General features: G+C 50.0%; 1 long non-coding RNA gene across 1 annotated transcript in view; it reads right to left on the bottom strand.

Moving 5' to 3' along the window:
• Nucleotides 1–16,374, bottom strand: part of LOC144820025 (uncharacterized) — a 115,988-nt gene extending 99,614 nt beyond the window's left edge. Inside the window, exon 1 of the long non-coding RNA XR_013607677.1 lies at nt 16,287–16,374. This is a non-coding gene — a long non-coding RNA (uncharacterized LOC144820025). The remainder of the gene's footprint in view (nt 1–16,286) is intronic.
• Between the last annotated feature and the right edge of the window lie 1,267 nt (nt 16,375–17,641).

Below are 17,641 nucleotides of genomic sequence, written 5' to 3'. Positions count from 1 at the left end.
GCAGGGTATGCTCAGACGTGAGTCATTTGCTCACTTTGCCACTGGATTCAAGCAAGCCGGGCTGAAGACGGCTGTAATGCCAGAAACCGGTCCTCGGAAGCTTGTTTCCGGTCCAGGGAAGGCATGGCTTGGCAGTTCGGGCTGCACTGTTCCCATGAGGCACAGGGTCAGACTGATGTGCATATAGCCATGTCTGAACTGGGGTGGCAGAGTGAGCTAAAGAACGGTGATGGATTAAACCCAGATCTTTTGACTGGGTGTGAGTGTTTGATTGGTTCAGATGCTCCGTCCATTACCACCCCCTTTTGTACCGCTTTTGGCCACCATAAGTGTGGCAGGGTATGCTCAGACGTGAGTCCCTTGCTCACTTTGCCACTGGATTCAAGCAAGCCGGGCTGAAGACGGCTGTCATGCCAGAAACCGGTCCTCTGAAGCTTGTTTCCGGTCCAGGGAAGGCATGGCTTGGCAGTTCGGGCTGCACTGTTCCCACGAGGCACAGGGTCAGACTGAATTGCATATAGCCATGTCTAAACTGGGGTGGCAGAGTGAGCTAAAGAACGGTGATGGATTAAACCCAGATCTTTTGACTGGGTGTGAGTGTTTGATTGGTTCAGATGCACCGTCCATTACCACCCCCCTTTTGTACCGCTTTTGGCCGCTATAAGTGTGGCAGGGTATGCTCAGACGTGAGTCATTTGCTCACTTTGCCACTGGATTCAAGCAAGCCGGGCTGAAGACGGCTGTAATGCCAGAAACCGGTCCTCGGAAGCTTGTTTCCGGTCCAGGGAAGGCATGGCTTGGCAGTTCGGGCTGCACTGTTCCCATGAGGCACAGGGTCAGACTGATGTGCATATAGCCATGTCTGAACTGGGGTGGCAGAGTGAGCTAAAGAACGGTGATGGATTAAACCCAGATCTTTTGACTGGGTATGAGTGTTTGATTGGTTCAGATGCTCTGTCCATTACCACCCCCTTTTGTACCACTTTTGGCTGCCATAAGTGTGGCTGGGTATGCTCAGACGTGAGTCCCTTGCTCACTATGCCACTGGATTCAAGCAAGCCGGGCTGAAGACGGCTGTAATGCCAGAAACCGGTCCTTGGAAGCTTGTTTCCGGTCCAGGGAAGGCATGGCTTGGCAGTTCGGGCTGCACTGCTCCCATGAGGCACAGGCTCAGACTGATTTGCATAAAGCCATGTCTGAACTGGGGTGGCAGAGTGAGCTAAAGAACGGTGATGGATTAAACCCAGATCTTTTGACTGGGTGTGAGTGTTTGATTGGTTCAGATGCTCCGTCCATTACCACCCCCTTTTGTACCGCTTTTGGCCGCCATAAGTGTGGCAGGCTATGCTCAGATGTGAGTTCCTTGCTCACTTTGCCACTGGATTCAAGCAAGCCGGGCTGAAGACGGCTGAAATGCCAGAAACCGGTCCTCGGAAGCTTGTTTCCGGTCCAGGGAAGGCATGGCTTGGCAGTTCGGGCTGCACTTTTCCCATGAGGCACAGGGTCAGACTGATTTGCATATAGCCATGTCTGAACTGGGGTGGCAGAGTGAGCTAAAGAACGGTGATGGATTAAACCCAGATCTTTTGAATGGGTGTGAGTGTTTGATTGGTTCAGATGCTCCGTCCATTACCACTCCCTTTTGTACCGCTTTTGGCCGCCATAAGTGTGGCAGGGTATGCTCAGACGTGAGTCCCTTGCTCACTTTGCCACTGGATTCAAGCAAACCGGGCTAAAGACGGCTGTAATGCCAGAAACCGGTCCTCGGAAGCTTGTTTCCGGTCCAGGGAAGGCATGGCTTGGCAGTTCGGGCTGCACTGTTCCCATGAGGCACAGGGTCAGACTGATTTGCATATAGCCATGTCTGAACTTGGGTGGCAGAGTGAGCTAAAGCACGGTTCTTGACTTAATCTGCACTAATTTTGATATCAGTCTGTCCCCCCCTATGCCTATGGTGTGGTCCGACCATTTTATGATCAAGTTTGCCTGGCAGCTAGATGAGGGTTTGAGGAAAACTCCTTCTATGGTACACCATCCGCGGATTAATGTGTTGTCCTTATCTAAGTCTCTTTCCGACACCCGTTTGGCCCATAGATGGAGCTAGAAGCGACTGTTGATGCATTCAATTCCTGGATAGCGAACGGTGTCGCCACCTCCACTAATATGGGGGGTGTCCGGCGAATGCGGTCACGACCCTCCCAACCATGGTTCACGCATGCCCTGCGAGAACAGAAGCTGGTCTGCAAAAAACTAGAGCGAGCATGGAGACAAGCCTACCTGCCTGCCGCAAAGAAAGCTTTACGAGCAGCCCAAATGGACTATTATGCTGCGATCAAGACAGCTAAAAGTAGGTATTATTCGGACAGAATTGAGAAGGCGGAAAACAACAGCAAAGAGATCTTCTCAATTGTCCAAAACTTTCTATCTCCCTGTGCTGCCCAACCCCAGCTCCCTTCTTCAGCCCAATGGTGTGAAGAACTGTCCTGCTATTTTATGGACAAAATTGCAAACATACAATCGGACTTAGAAATGGCTCAAAAGTCCCTTACGACTCCTCCTGTCCTACTTGGATCGGATAGACTATGTCTACAGGACCAACTCGTTGCCTTCCTCCCGGCTTCGGAACTGGACATACGGCAATTCCTGACCGCTTTAAAGTCTGGATCTCCCTCAGACCCCTGCCCAGCCAGGGTTTTGGGCGGGATAACGGACACCATTATTCAAGAGGTGACGTACATCATTAACCTCTCCCTGTCCACGGCCATGATCCCGAGAAGTTGGAAGGAGGCAAAGCTGCTCCCTTTATTAAAAAAGGCCGGTTCAGACCCAGCACTACCATCGAGCTATCGGCCCATTTCACTGCTGCCAGCTCTGGCGAAGGTGTGTGAAAAGGTGGCCTTTAAACAACTGGACAGCTTCATTGAGTCCTCTCACGCCCTACATCCTGCTCAGTCAGGATTTAGAGCTGCCTACAGTACCGAAACAGCTCTAGTTGAGGTTTCGGAGGCTGTTCGTGAGTGCCTGGACGGAGGTGGCAGAGCGGTCCTGATTTTATTGGACCTCTCTGCCGCCTTCGATACGGTCCCACATGCCTTACTGATTGACAGATTGCGTGCTGTTGGCATCTCTGGGTTAGCCCTTGACTGGCTGTCATCATTCCTGAGTGATAGAACTAAACAGGTCTGGATGCCCCCCTATTCGTCGGCCCCGAAGAGACTGTCAACTGGAGTCCCGCAGGGTTCTACGTTAAGCCCTTTATTGTTTAACGTTTATATGACCCCTTTACTTTATCTGGCGGAACATCTGGGAGCCAAGATAATAGTATATGCTGATGACACTCAGCTGCTATTCACATGGCCTAAGGGTGTGTCCGATCCATCAGCAGTCCAGCATTGTCTGTCGGAAGTTTTCAGGTGGCTTGCACAAGTCCAACTTAAGTGCAACGAAGATAAGTCCGAGGTCTTATTCTTCGGCCCCTTTCCTGTCAATTTCAAGGACCAGATTTGGCCCCCGGACCTGCCCTGTCCCAGTGCGACGGGAGGCCCAGCTAAGAACCTGGGGGTCTGGTTCGGTCAGGATCTAAAGTTTGCGGATCACATAAAAAAATTGACCGGCATCTGCTTTGGCACCTTGCGTGCCCTGAGGAAATTCTTTCCTCTTTTGCCTAGGGCAGCCAAGGAGTCTGTCCTTCGAGCTCTGATCCTTTCCCGGCTCGACTACGCCAATGCCTTATTCAGTGGTCTACCTGCGTACATGGTTCACCGCCTGCAGGTGATACAAAACGCTGCAGTACGTCTGCTTTTCTCTCTCCCAAGGAGGTCAAGCGTGCGCAGCCACTTACGCAGTCTGCACTGGCTACCAGTACCACATCGAATTCTGTTTAAAATCCTTGTGTTGGCATTTAGAGCAGTCCATGGCCAGGGACCAATATATCTGCAGAAAAGGTTTTCATTTTACACTCCCAACCGTGCCCTTCGATCGGCCAATCTATGTTTATTAACCACCCCTAAATTCAAATATGCACGTATGGGAGGTCAATCCATTTCAGTTAAAGCAGCCTCTGCCTGGAATGCCCTCCCCCTTCCCCTCAGAGCCTCACCAACCATTTCTGTGTTTAAGAAGGATCTCAAGACCCATTTGTTCAATGCCCCTCTTTTGTAGTTCATCCAGGCCTTGCTCCAGCATCTATGTTCTCAATTCACTCACCGCGCCAGGATACCCCGTGGTAACAGAGCGCGCTATAAAAGTTTTAATAAACAAATAAACAAACGGTGATGGATTAAACCCAGATCTTTTGACTGGGTGTGAGTGTTTGATTGGTTCAGATGCTCTGTCCATTACCACCCCCTTTTGTACCACTTGTGGCCGCCATAAGTGTGGCAGGGTATGCTCAGACGTGAGTCCCTTGCTCACTTTGCCACTGGATTCAAGCAAGCCGGGCTGAAGACGGCTGTAATGCCAGAAACCGGTCTTTGGAAGCTTGTTTCGGTCCAGGGAAGGCATGGCTTGGCAGTTCGGGCTGCACTGTTCCCATGAGGCACAGGGTCAGACTGAATTGCATATAGCCATGTCTGAACTGGGGTGGCAGAGTGAGCTAAAGAACGGTGATGGATTAAACCCAGATATTTTGACTGGGTGTGAGTGTTTGATTGGTTCAGATGCTCCGTCCATTACCACCCCCTTTTGTACCGCTTTTGGCCGCTATAAGTGTGGCAGGGTATGCTCAGACGTGAGTCATTTGCTCACTTTGCCACTGGATTCAAGCAAGCCGGGCTGAAGACGGCTGTAATGCCAGAAACCGGTCCTCGGAAGCTTGTTTCCGGTCCAGGGAAGGCATGGCTTGGCAGTTCGGGCTGCACTGTTCCCATGAGGCACAGGGTCAGACTGATGTGCATATAGCCATGTCTGAACTGGGGTGGCAGAGTGAGCTAAAGAACGGTGATGGATTAAACCCAGATCTTTTGACTGGGTGTGAGTGTTTGATTGGTTCAGATGCTCCGTCCATTACCACCCCCTTTTGTACCGCTTTTGGCTGCCATAAGTGTGGCAGGGTATGCTCAGACGTGAGTCCCTTGCTCACTATGCCACTGGATTCAAGCAAGCCGGGCTGAAGACGGCTGTAATGCCAGAAACCGGTCCTTGGAAGCTTGTTTCCGGTCCAGGGAAGGCATGGCTTGGCAGTTCGGGCTGCACTGCTCCCATGAGGCACAGGCTCAGACTGATTTGCATATAGCCATGTCTGAACTGGGGTGGCAGAGTGAGCTAAAGAACGGTGATGGATTAAACCCAGATCTTTTGACTGGGTGTGAGTGTTTGATTGGTTCAGATGCTCCGTCCATTACACCCCCTTTTGTACCGCTTTTGGCCACCATAAGTGTGGCAGGGTATGCTCAGACGTGAGTCCCTTGCTCACTTTGCCACTGGATTCAAGCAAGCCGGGCTGAAGACGGCTGTCACGCCAGAAACCGGTCCTCTAAAGCTTGTTTCCGGTCCAGGGAAGGCATGGCTTGGCAGTTCGGGCTGCACTGTTCCCACGAGGCACAGGGTCAGACTGAATTGCATATAGCCATGTCTAAACTGGGGTGGCAGAGTGAGCTGAAGAACGGTGATGGATTAAACCCAGATCTTTTGACTGGGTGTGAGTGTTTGATTGGTTCAGATGCTCCGTCCATTACCACCCCCTTTTGTACCGCTTTTGGCCGCTATAAGTGTGGCAGGGTATGCTCAGACGTGAGTCATTTGCTCACTTTGCCACTGGATTCAAGCAAGCCGGGCTGAAGACGGCTGTAATGCCAGAAACCGGTCCTCGGAAGCTTGTTTCCGGTCCAGGGAAGGCATGGCTTGGCAGTTCGGGCTGCACTGTTCCCATGAGGCACAGGGTCAGACTGATGTGCATATAGCCATGTCTGAACTGGGGTGGCAGAGTGAGCTAAAGAACGGTGATGGATTAAACCCAGATCTTTTGACTGGGTGTGAGTGTTTGATTGGTTCAGATGCTCCGTCCATTACCACCCCCTTTTGTACCGCTTTTGGCTGCCATAAGTGTGGCAGGGTATGCTCAGACGTGAGTCCCTTGCTCACTATGCCACTGGATTCAAGCAAGCCGGGCTGAAGACGGCTGTAATGCCAGAAACCGGTCCTTGGAAGCTTGTTTCCGGTCCAGGGAAGTCATGGCTTGGCAGTTCGGGCTGCACTGCTCCCATGAGGCACAGGCTCAGACTGATTTGCATATAGCCATGTCTGAACTGGGGTGGCAGAGTGAGCTAAAGCACGGTGATGGATTAAACCCAGATCTTTTGACTGGGTGTGAGTGTTTGATTGGTTCAGATGCTCCGTCCATTACCACCCCCTTTTGTACCGCTTTTGGCCGCCATAAGTGTGGCAGGGTATGCTCAGACGTGAGTCCCTTGCTCACTTTGCCACTGGATTCAAGCAAGCCGGGCTGAAGACGGCTGTAATGCCAGAAACCGGTCCTCGGAAGCTTGTTTCCGGTCCAGGGAAGGCATGGCTTGGCAGTTCGGGCTGCACTGTTCCCATGAGGCACAGGGTCAGACTGAATTGCATATAGCCATGTCTGAACTGGGGTGGCAGAGTGAGCTAAAGAACGGTGATGGATTAAACCCAGATCTTTTGACTGGGTGTGAGTGTTTGATTGGTTCAGATGCTCCGTCCATTACCACCCCCTTTTGTACCACTTTTGGCCGCCATAAGTGTGGCAGGGTATGCTCAGACGTGAGTCCCTTGCTCACTTTGCCACTGGATTCAAGCAAGCCGGGCTGAAGACGGCTGTAATGCCAGAAACCGGTCCTTGGAAGCTTGTTTCCGGTCCAGGCAAGGCATGGTTTGGCAGTTCGGGCTGCACTGTTCCCATGAAGCACAGGGTCAGACTGATTTGCATATAGCCATGTCTGAACTGGGGTGGCAGAGTGAGCTAAAGCACGGTGATGGATTAAACCCAGATCTTTTGACTGGGTGTGAGTGTTTGATTGGTTCAGATGCTCCGTCCATTACCACCCCCTTTTGTACCGCTTTTGGCCGCCATAAGTGTGGCAGGGTATGCTCAGACGTGAGTCCCTTGCTCACTTTGCCACTGGATTCAAGCAAGCCGGGCTGAAGACGGCTGTAATGCCAGAAACCGGTCCTCGGAAGCTTGTTTCCGGTCCAGGGAAGGCATGGCTTGGCAGTTCGGGCTGCACTGTTCCCATGAGGCACAGGGTCAGACTGAATTGCATATAGCCATGTCTGAACTGGGGTGGCAGAGTGAGCTAAAGAACGGTGATGGATTAAACCCAGATCTTTTGACTGGGTGTGAGTGTTTGATTGGTTCAGATGCTCCGTCCATTACCACCCCCTTTTGTACCACTTTTGGCCGCCATAAGTGTGGCAGGGTATGCTCAGACGTGAGTCCCTTGCTCACTTTGCCACTGGATTCAAGCAAGCCGGGCTGAAGACGGCTGTAATGCCAGAAACCGGTCCTTGGAAGCTTGTTTCCGGTCCAGGCAAGGCATGGTTTGGCAGTTCGGGCTGCACTGCTCCCATGAGGCACAGGCTCAGACTGATTTGCATATAGCCATGTCTGAACTGGGGTGGCAGAGTGAGCTAAAGCACGGTGATGGATTAAACCCAGATCTTTTGACTGGGTGTGAGTGTTTGATTGGTTCAGATGCTCCGTCCATTACCACCCCCTTTTGTACCGCTTTTGGCCGCCATAAGTGTGGCAGGGTATGCTCAGACGTGAGTCCCTTGCTCACTTTGCCACTGGATTGAAGCAAGCCGGGCTGAAGACGGCTGTAATGCCAGAAACCGGTCCTCGGAAGCTTGTTTCCGGTCCAGGGAAGGCATGGCTTGGCAGTTCGGGCTGCACTGTTCCCATGAGGCACAGGGTCAGACTGAATTGCATATAGCCATGTCTGAACTGGGGTGGCAGAGTGAGCTAAAGAACGGTGATGGATTAAACCCAGATCTTTTGACTGGGTGTGAGTGTTTGATTGGTTCAGATGCTCCGTCCATTACCACCCCCTTTTGTACCACTTTTGGCCGCCATAAGTGTGGCAGGGTATGCTCAGACGTGAGTCCCTTGCTCACTTTGCCACTGGATTCAAGCAAGCCGGGCTGAAGACGGCTGTAATGCCAGAAACCGGTCCTTGGAAGCTTGTTTCCGGTCCAGGCAAGGCATGGTTTGGCAGTTCGGGCTGCACTGTTCCCATGAAGCACAGGGTCAGACTGATTTGCATATAGCCATGTCTGAACTGGGGTGGCAGAGTGAGCTAAAGCACGGTGATGGATTAAACCCAGATCTTTTGACTGGGTGTGAGTGTTTGATTGGTTCAGATGCTCCGTCCATTACCACCCCCTTTTGTACCGCTTTTGGCCGCCATAAGTGTGGCAGGGTATGCTCAGACGTGAGTCCCTTGCTCACTTTGCCACTGGATTCAAGCAAGCCGGGCTGAAGACGGCTGTAATGCCAGAAACCGGTCCTCGGAAGCTTGTTTCCGGTCCAGGGAAGGCATGGCTTGGCAGTTCGGGCTGCACTGTTCCCATGAGGCACAGGGTCAGACTGAATTGCATATAGCCATGTCTGAACTGGGGTGGCAGAGTGAGCTAAAGAACGGTGATGGATTAAACCCAGATCTTTTGACTGGGTGTGAGTGTTTGATTGGTTCAGATGCTCCGTCCATTACCACCCCCTTTTGTACCACTTTTGGCCGCCATAAGTGTGGCAGGGTATGCTCAGACGTGAGTCCCTTGCTCACTTTGCCACTGGATTCAAGCAAGCCGGGCTGAAGACGGCTGTAATGCCAGAAACCGGTCCTTGGAAGCTTGTTTCCGGTCCAGGCAAGGCATGGTTTGGCAGTTCGGGCTGCACTGTTCCCATGAAGCACAGGGTCAGACTGATTTGCATATAGCCATGTCTGAACTGGGGTGGCAGAGTGAGCTAAAGAACGGTGATGGATTAAACCCAGATCTTTTAACTGGGTGTGAGTGTTTGATTGGTTCAGATGCTCCGTCCATTACCACCCCCTTTTGTACAGCATATTAATCTTATCAAATGCATTATTTGAATTAAGTCGCATCCTGGTGTTTATAGCGGGGCACAATTGCGTTGTAGCTGAAGGCTGTGTGAGTTTTTCTCAGTGGGGCAGTATGGTGTTCAGTGGGGGAGAGGATGTGGCACTATGGCCAGAGATGTCAAATTTGGAACAGGGGAGCCGGGTTCAGCCTTCATGACCTGTCCCCCATACCACTCTCCTGAGGGAGCACATTCCCATGCTAGAACTTAGAAAGCCCCACTAGACCTTAGAAGCCCAGGTGTCAGCACCAGCAGGTGGACCTTTGCAGTGGCAATTGTGGGTAAACCTTGAAGGCCTGACACCACAATCCATACTGAAGTTTACCTCCAGCCTTGTGGGCAGGCCTACGAAGCAACACACCCGAGAGCAACAGTGATCCAGTCACTGTGACTCTGTCACTGTGGTCATAGGTACCTATTTTGGGTGGGTGCGCAGTGTTTTCAAGTATATTATGGTTTTAAAAAAACTTGCTGCCTCCTTTCTGGCCTCCAGGAACTTTCAGCAACAATAAAGATGACATGAAAAATTTGTTGATTAATGTTCTTCCTAGAGAGAGATCAGAGTTGTGTCTAGTGGAAGGGTTGACTCCTGGAAAGGTGGCACAGAGGGTTAATGTGCCTGCTGCAAAGAACATGAACCATGCAGGTCACAAAGTGCACATAATGTTAACTAGGTTAGTAAGGTTACTGCTTGTGTCAGAGAGATCCTTTTGTTATTTGCAGTTTATAAGTGAAAATGCTAACATAGAACAGTGAACTATTAAACTATACTGCCTACTAGTATGGTTGTCATGTGGCTTCTACACCTTGTAGTCCTTTGTCTTATGTAACATTTCCTATACAGTGATTTGACACACGTATACATGTTTGTCTCTGTGTAGTGTTCAAGGCGTAGGTGACCTTTGGGGGCACCAACAAACATTGTTGCACAGGGCGCCACCAGCACTAAAGCCGGCCCTGCCATCGAGGCCAGTCTGCAACACCCATTGGTACCTCCATTGGCCTTGCTTCAGCAGTAGTAGCTGTAACTCAACAAGGATCGGCAATGCAGGATTTGCACACACACCAAACTAAGTTTGCAAACTTCACACTCTCTGCTTCATGCAAAAGCACTTTTAACATGTGCAACCTGCTCTGGAGCCACTGGAATTATGCAGCAATGGGGGACAAAATGATGCTGCAGTATTGACTAAATTATGCAACAGAAAAAAAAGGTGCAACGTAATGCAATATATTTTCTTATACTTTATTATTCAGACATTTTTACACATGTTAAGTCTCTGCAAAGAATCTGCCCCATTAGTATCAGTATAACATGCAAATGCAGCAGTGAGAAAGGTGATCAGTCAACCTTTGCAAAGGGTCGTCCACTTTGCAGCAACTCAAGTCACGTTTTTAGTAGCTTTTTATCCGTTTGAGCTACAAAAATGATTAGCTAAAACTGCAAGATTATGCAGTGGATGGTGTATTATGTGACAAATATGGCAGGGCCATAATTATATAGAAAACATTTGCAAACTAGGATATTTTGCCATTCATGTTTGAACTGCTCTTGTGGAAGAAGGGCGGAGAAGTGATAATGAGAGAAACTGCATGGCTTGGAGACAAATGGCTTGTGATTCCACATTTAAGCATATTTGGGACATTGTGTGATTGGAAATATATTCAACTTTTTGAATGTATTTAAATGCCAATAACTCCTATTAAACCTTAAATAATCAAGTGTATCCATTGGTTGAATTCAATAACACAATAAGCTGTAACTGGTCGGTGAAATGCAAAACAAATACTAAATATTGGGATATTTGGCACATTTTGGCCACACCTCTGACTCCACCCACTGATCCAATCCTTGGGTTATCCCCGCCCTCTGAGTCTCCACCCACAGTTCCCCTACTTTTTTTCCCCCACTTCGACCACTGCCCGTACCCCACTACTGTGTCAATGTGTGCATTATGTGCAAGTATGTGGGCCTAGCGCCGACTACTCTACAATGACGACGAGCAGGACGGCCCACGTGGGTGCTGGCAGCTGTTCCTGGTAGGGAGAAGAGTAGCCAGGTCATATGGCAGCCTTGCACCTACTGCAATTAGGACAGCAACGGGTTCAGGGTGAGGGTAAAGCCTCCTGGAGAGTCAGTACGCTGGCGCCCACCAGCAAAGCCCTGCAGCCCCCACCATGCCAATTGGACCGGAGGAAGAGAGATCTGGAGGATATAAGGTGCTGCAGTTAACACCGTAGGTCCTCAATGAAGTGTCTACACTACTGACCCAGCACGAGAGAAGCAAGCCGCGCCGTAGGAGGTGGACCCCCACTCCCGAACCTACAATGCCCACGCAGGGCAAGAAAACTGTGGCCAAGTGCCAGCAACCAAGAGAAGAGGGAAAAAGGCACCAGCCTGCCAACTGTAGAAAAGTTATGTCGGCTGCCTTTTAGGCCCAACCGGAGAGGTTGTGGGAAGGAGACGGGCTGCCTAACCGGTCCTACATTGTGTGACCCCCCGGGTCTGCTGTCCCTGCGTGGCCTAGAACCAGTAAAAGGCAGCCGCCATGTTGAAAGACTTCCATCAGCTGCTCAGAAGCCTGAGTATATGAGGCCGAAATCAGTCTTGAAAACAGACCATAAAGAGGTGCAGGAACCCCTTAAGAGCAGTCAGCAAGATTGAGCCCCCACCCTAAAGAATGCTGCCATCCCCTGGTCCAGGAGTGGAAAGGCTCGAGGAGGTGCTGCCCACCACCACGAGGAAGTGCAGCTACTTCACAGGGGTCTCCGCCGCACGTGTTTGCTTGCCAGCTGAGTCTTAAAATGAGACACAAATGCAGCGCCTGAGAAAGTGATGAGGCCCATGGCATTAAGAAAGCCGTCAGGCCTATGAATGTTAGTGCACTGCCGCCTAGTGGCCACTGGTGGTCACTCACCGCACCAGTCTCATGGGGATATCATCCAAAGGAAATGGACTGCAACCCTGAGAAAGCTGCTGTGGTCATCTGAGATAGTTGCAGGAAAGTAAACTGCCCCATCACCAAGTGTGTTTATCTCCCTAGTATCTACAATGCTTCATGAGGCCTCTATCCTCTAGCAAGCTGCTGGGCCCTGCTGCCCTAAAGAATAAGGGAGCAATGCCCATGACATATTCTCACTCACCTGCTCAATGCCACATGGAGACGGCTGATACCTCAGCAACTGCTGGTAAGTACAAACTGCCGCATATGAGCCTGGTGCGCCACCCCTGGCAACGAGAGGCGTGGTGTGCATCCATAACTCTTCCCATCAGGTGAGCATTGCAGCGGCTGCTTCACGAGGCACCGGAACGTCCTAAGAGGGTTCAGAGAAGAGAAGGTGACACTGCCACCTAGTGGCGACCCTCTTGCACTGCACACGACTGGAGGAATGACTGAGGACTGCAAGGAAACCCCGAGACTGCCCAGGAAAAGACTGTGAGGACCTCCGGTGGCCACTTGCCATCACTGTTAGAGTGAAGAGGCGCTTCATGGCACATCAGCCAACCTCTCCCAGTCCCCCCAATGAGTGAGGAGCAAGACAGGCATGGCAGACCGGCCTGCACATGGTGCCCCCTTCTGCCTCAGTGGCAAGCATCAAAAGAAAGGGGCAGAACATAAACTGCAAAAAAAGGTTTCGCGCAAAGACATAAACATGTTTTGCTGCCACCTTCCCAATGCACATATTGAGCTGTGCCCCCATCTCCCACACCATAGTGGAGACCATTCAAGTCACATGACCCCCCCTGGTGGCTGTCAGTCACTGCAGCGAGGACGAAAGAGATTGCTACCCCCACCCAGGGCAGCTCAGAGCTGCCCCGGCCAAGAGAAGCATCACATGGCCAAGCAACGTCCAGAGAAGGTAATAAGAGCGAGAGCAGCCAAGCTCCATGCAGACACAAGCAAGATGTGCGCTGAATGTGCAATCCCGAGTGGCTGTCTTACACACCCTCAAGTGAGAAGAGTGCACCACACACCACTGGCAGTGAACAGCCACCACCACAAGGAAGAAGAGCAAGCATGCCAAGTGCCAGAAGAGGGCGCCAAGAAGAGGACAGAGCTCACAAGGTCAGAGGTGGACAGAAGGCTGCACCAGCGAACATGACAGCATAGGCAGGTGCCCAGGGGCTAGAGACATCTCCACAAGAAGAAGCAATGTTGAAGGCAGTGTGGAGATTCTGTACATCTCCACCGCATTAGCGAAGCCCCACAGTGGGCCAGATAACACTGCCTCAAGATGGAGTCACCAGTGGCCGCAGACAGGTGAGAGAAAAGTTGCACACTCAACATGGCATGCTGCCACCGCAGCATATGCTCCAAGGACACGCAACACGTGGCTTGATGCCACATTGCACCACAAGCAACAAACACATCACACAAAGTGACCGACCTCACCAAGCATGCCTGAACGGCGGCAGGATCAAGCACCACGAAGGCGCAAGCACGATGCCCTCGAGTGAAGTAGTAACCTGACATCCTAGAAGAGGTGCACTGCGAAAACCCCTGAAGAGGGAAAGGGGCCTGCAAGATGTCTTCAAGGAGAAGACGCATGTCCTACCAACAGGACAGACCTGCGACAGGTCAGCAGCACAGTAAAAATCATCCCAAGTACCGGACACGACCAGCGAGATGTCCATGTGGCGCAAACATGAGACATGTGGCAGGACGCCACATCCAAGTGCCGAACCTTGTCAGAAGAAGCAGAAGAACGTAGCATGACGCCGTTCCGCGAAGAAGGAAAGGATAGTAGCACGACGCCAGAGGGCAAACAACCATTAAAAACGGCGTGCAAGAGGGAAAGTAGAAGAGTGACAGGACAGGTGACTCATACCAGCACTGGAGAAGGTGTTCATCAGCACAAGCCAGCCTCCAGGGTGCAGAGACGTCAATGGAGACAGCTTCACGGGAGGACCAACTGTAAGCCACTAGCAAGCGCGTTCAGTGTCCAGGCCCCACGCTTCACAGTTCGAGCGTCCTCTCACCTGTCACAGCTGCTTGGCATCGATAGCATTGCGCCTAGCCAAGTGCACCTGCTGGAAGACAACTGCAAGTGGCCACAAAGCCCCTCCAGTCCTCCTCAATCCATGAGGTCACTGAAAACAAGAGATCCCGGCCTGTTTGCCCAACTGAAGGAAAGGTATCATGTTCATCATCCAAAGTGCATCATCACCAAGAACACCAAAGGAGCATTGCACCACCAGAGTGGATCCAACCACTTGAGACAGCCAGAGCTCAACGAGGCATTCCTGGCACTGTGGTACGCTTGCCACCCATGAACCTTTTGTGTGTCCCAGTGAACCGGAAGCCTGCCGAAGAAGAGCGTTCCCGACCATTGGACCATCCACCTTTGGGGTTACACGGGCCCTGTTGGGAGTTCTGCAGCGACCCCTCTGCGCGGCCTACAAAAGGCCTGCACAGCACACACGGTCACGTGGCAATCCAGGGGCAATAGCCTCAACGGAATCCCGTTGAGAGGGAAATCTGGATTGGTAGAGATGCGTCGGCAGCAGCTCGACAACAGGCACCAGGAAGCACGGAGGTAACAGATGAAGATTGGTCACCCAAAGACATGTGAGTAAGGCATAAAACCTGAGCTCTGATGGTGAGCACACCCAGACTGAGACACCACCCTCTGCAGCTACATGAGTGACTTGGCTGTGGTCCTGTAGGCAGTTCCTCAGCGACGCCTACGTGCGGCCTACACGAAGCCCGCAGAGTCCACGCGGTCCCATGGCAGGCCGGCAGGAAGGCCCTCCAGGAAACCCCTGTGAGAGGGGAGTCCAGGCAGGAGAGGCAAGTCTGAGGCTGCTCGGCTATAGGGAACTGGAAAGTTCATCAAGTATGTTGCCTCCAAGGAAGGGCCTCAACCACCAAGGTCATCCTCAATAGCCATAGGTTTGTCGGCCACCAGAACGTGAGCGCCTGCAACATCTCCAAAGTGGACTCCAACACCACTCCAGATGCATTTCTATTAGAACTATGTAAATACACCGTGAGACCAGGCAGTGAACTACATCACCAAGGTGGACTAAAGCATCCCAACCATGTAGTCTAAAGATCCAGCGCTGCCTTGCAGATGGCCTGTAGAGACTCATTTAGTGTTGTACATTGCTTATTTGTTTTCCTTATAGGTTGGATTTCTGTTTGTTTCTTTTCATAACATTTTGGGAGGGGTGTATTGTCCTGCTGGACACGTTCTAGTGTTTTGTTCTGTATTACCCCATACTAACACCCACCCACCACAGGCGTCACCAGTCAGGTGACCCTGCTAATAAAAGTGTCCGGGCCCATGTGCCCTGGGCCTACCTACTACTGTGTTAGTGTGTACATTATTCGCAAGTATGTGGGCCTAGTGCCACCTACTCAAACACAAACTACCTCAGAATAAGAATGACATAATAACCTTGTTTGAGGGAACACATTCTTAACTCTTAGCATCATCTTAACAGGGTGGCAGATGTTCTAATACATTTCCTTATAATTTTATATGAATTGCATTATTTATGATTTTTTTTATATAGCATGGACATTACCCAAAGGTGTTACAGTGCTTACAAAAACAGATTTGATTACAAGAGATACAAGTTACAAGCAGTTGCTAGTTACGATCATTACAAAAAGCACAAAGATAGATACATATGACAGTTTCTCCTTTTGATTCTTACAACCGCATTGATTTACCAATTCTTAGATGTAGATGGTATAGGTAGTAGCAGCAAGACTACTTCAAGTCAGACAGAGGTCATGCATTCATTATAGAATACAGGTTTGTATTTGTAAAGTGGAAATGGCACTCATGGGGAAGAATCCAGCGCATGTTAATCATGCTAATTTCCTCTTCCTACATGTACGATTTATAAACTTAATCACCACTTCAAGACTCTCCTTACTTACACATATACATCTTCAAAGATTCGTTTCCAGTGCTTTACCTGTCTCCTATGCCATTATATAAGCGAATATGCGTCTGTCAATTCTTTCTTACATGGGCTCAGACTTCTGTTCTTTAATAATCCTTCCCATAATCAGCCTATCTTTCCTAATCCACCCTTTTCAAATAACCTTGTCTCTCCCACTGCTTCAGTCTGTCCACTGCTCTGTATCTCTATAAAAACACTTCCCCAATAAATCTCTTTCTATCGTATTCTCCCAGTCACACAATATTTTTTCTCTTTCCCTGACCTTACTTTAAGGCAGCTGCCCCTAATCTTTCTTACCGGTGCATCCAGCCATCATGCTGCTCTTCAGCAGTTCAGCCTTCATGTGGTCTGGATATTAGCTGTCGCGATGTAATGAAGAATAATTTAGCTTGGCAGAACGGTTCTTACCTTGCGTAGCCAGCAGATGTCGCTATTTCGCTACAGTCACGGATCTTCTTTATTGCGCTCTATTCTTTATTCAGTAACCCAACCCACCTTTCAGCCAATCATAAACTACTGGGAGTTGTTGACCGTGCGTGTGACCAGTCTACTGGGGAGGAGCAGCGAGTTTTACCCGCATGCGCATCAGTCTTCTGCTGTATCTGCTGAATGTGACGATAGTTCTGTTCGAAAAGGTCTCGTGTTTTCTACTGCTATGAACAGACTGCAAGTAGGACTCTCATCAATGTAATTGTTTCACTGTGTTGTGTACCCTTTCTGACCTAATAGGCCTTTAAGAACTTGACGAAGGCTGTCACCGATGGGGTGTTGTTTACTGTTCTGGAATTTCTCCTATTGCTATTGAACTAGTGACAGTGCTAAGATTAGAAAGCGGACGGAGGTCGCGGTGGCCTGGCTTTATCATGGCGCCTGCGCCCTCCAATCAAAGACGTTCAAATCTTTTTTTTGGCATGCGCAGTCTAGTTAGTGTACGACTTGTCCCCGGTTGCTAGCAACAAACAGACAAAAGGGGTTGGCATGGTTACCACAAGACTCGGCACATCACAGAAGTCTGCCAAATAACCGGAGAGATAACATTTCGTTTGAGAAGGGGACAAAAGTGCAGGACTAGTGGTCGCATTTCTGCTTTAATAGGGGCATTGCGAAATCACTCCTCTTAGTTAGTGTTACAGGACATTGCTAAACTATGATGTTTAATTAGGGGTTCACTGTATGTGTGTGCAAAATATGATTTTTCCCAACTATATTCGAGGCTATCCATCCTCACTGACTTTTCGTGTTTGTTAGATTTTGAAATCGGTAAATTAAAACACTTTGAAAGATGAAGATACACGCTTTCTCCATGTAATTGTATTTGTCAACCTGAACAAATTTACAGATTTTATTTTTACGTTTATGAATTATATATTGTATTTTGTATATCCCTGATATGCTGCTTTATGACAATTTGGGAGAGCTTGCATATAAAAAAAATATATATATATACGCATATTACTACTGTCTAAAAGACTGTTGTGATGGGTATGCTCCCTGCATGGTAAATTGAGGTGCGCGTGATCCAGCGATCAGCGATCGATAATTTTTCACAAACAAAGGCCCAATTTCACTACCCAACTAACCCATTCACGCTGGGGTTCAGTGTGATGCAAGATTATTGCCACCTTACCAAATACATAATAGAACCTGCATTT

Source organism: Lissotriton helveticus, chromosome 2_1, assembly GCF_964261635.1.
Source record: "Lissotriton helveticus chromosome 2_1, aLisHel1.1, whole genome shotgun sequence".
Classification (NCBI taxonomy): domain Eukaryota; kingdom Metazoa; phylum Chordata; class Amphibia; order Caudata; family Salamandridae; genus Lissotriton; species Lissotriton helveticus.
Note: the sequence above shows the minus strand (reverse complement) of the source record. Positions and strands in the feature narration are given on the sequence as shown.